The following is a 2039-nucleotide window of genomic DNA, read 5'->3' on the forward strand; positions in this document are numbered from 1 at the left end:
TGTATTTTGTATTTTTGTAATATGTTGGCCTTTGAACACTTTTAGTTTTAGTGAACTTGACTGCCGCTTTGCGGTATGTAACAAATTGCTCGTCTACCATTTTGCTTGGTAAATGTTTTGTTCGATGTTTCTTACCGTTTTATTGGTAGTTAGATATTTGCTTATGCTTATTGACCGTTTCGTTGGTAGTTAGCAAAGCCAGGTCGTGACTTTTAGCATTTCAATAGCCGTTTATTGTGGCATTTGTTACTTCTGTGGTTCCCGTGGTGATCAGTCCCGGGAGACCGTATCGTTCTGGTGCTAATTACTTGGCAAAGTAATTTGGTTAATTTGGATAACATTGAATATGAAGAAGATGATGAATTGCTAATAAACAACAAATTGGAAATAAACAACTACTGGCAAATAATATGAACATAAAGTAATAGCAAATAAATAATAAAGAGCAAATAATCCCTCGTAAAGTGATACGAGTGTTACTAAACCGGCTAGACTGGCAGACCGGTTGCTCGGCCGGTGTGCCTCGGCTTCTAGGAATAGAATCTCCTTAGATTTCTTGCATTCTAGGTTCTGGGAACTTCCCTGCCATCTAGTCGTTCCAACTTGTAAGCCCCGTTGCCGAGAACCTCCTTCACCCTGTACGGTCCTTCCCAATTTGCTGCCAACTTTCCTTTCCCTGGCATCGGGTGTCCAACGTTGTTACGACATAAGACCAGGTCGCTCTGCTCAAATCTCTCTTAAGTACTTTGGCGTTGTAACGCAATGCCATCCTTTGTTTTAACGTCGTCTCCGACAAGTGGGCCATCTGTCTAGCTTCATCCACCAAGTCTTTTTCCATGGCTTCTTCGACTCCTTCCAAAAGTAGTCGTGGGCTCGGTTCCCGGATCTCCACGGGTATTATCGCATCCACCCCATAGGTGAACCGGAAGGGCGTCTCCCTTGTAGATGATTATTGAGTTGTGCGATAGGACCAGAGGACTGAGGCTAACTCGTCTGCCCATGGTCCTTTCTTTTCCTCAAGTCACTTTTTGAGGCCTTGTAGGATGACCTTGTTTGCAGCTTCGACTTGGCCGTTAGTTTGGGGGTGCTCCACAGATGAGAACTTCTGCCTTATGCCCAAACTGACGAGAAACTCTCCGAATATCTTGTCGACAAACTGTGTTCCATTGTCTGAGATTACAACTTCTGGGACTCCAAATCTGGCTATTACTTGTCTCCACATAAACTTCAGATAATTAGCCGAGGATATGCATGCCAGCGGCTCGGCCTCTACCCACTTCGTAAATAGTCGATGGCGACAATTAGGTACTTGACTTGTCCTGGTCCGACTGGGAAGGGCTTGATAGAAAGAATTCCTTGATGGTCTAGAATTTCTCTTATAGGAAAGAATTTCTTAGTTGTGAGTATAGCTCTAAACCAACAAACAATCCTCCCAATTAAAAATATTGGTTGTCACAAGTACAAACCCCAATAAGAATTTTTAACCGAAGTATTTAAACCTCGGGTTGTCTCACAAGGAATTACAATGAAGTGCTCAATTATTGGCTATGAAGATGCAAGGGGTTTGATTTTTGGAAAAGATGCAAGAAAAGTAAAGGAACACCTAAAGAAAGCAGTTAATAAAAGAGAGACATCATTGGCAAGAATTAAGAATCTAAGCTTTCTATCCCAGTCACTAATAACAATAATTAACAAGAATTTATCTTATTACGTCATCCCCGACGATGGAAGAAGGTATCATGTTATCTTTACACTCGAAGAAAATTTAATAAGAATAGCTAATCTCAATCCAAATGTCCTAATCAACTCACTAAGTGAATTAGCAAGAGATTAGAGTTAATGGAAATCATACTAGCTAACAATTCTAGATCACCGACATAGTTGGGTCTTAATGACTCAAGATCACTTAGTTTCTCTTTCCAAGCCAAGAATGCTCAAAGATCTACTCTAAATCCCAACTAAGTATTTTGTCAAACACTTGGTGGGTATGAAAGGAATACATAATAAATTGCAAAGGAAACAAGATCACCAATTCAAAT

Source organism: Arachis hypogaea, chromosome 17 (assembly GCF_003086295.3).
Source record: "Arachis hypogaea cultivar Tifrunner chromosome 17, arahy.Tifrunner.gnm2.J5K5, whole genome shotgun sequence".
Lineage (NCBI taxonomy): Eukaryota > Viridiplantae > Streptophyta > Magnoliopsida > Fabales > Fabaceae > Arachis > Arachis hypogaea.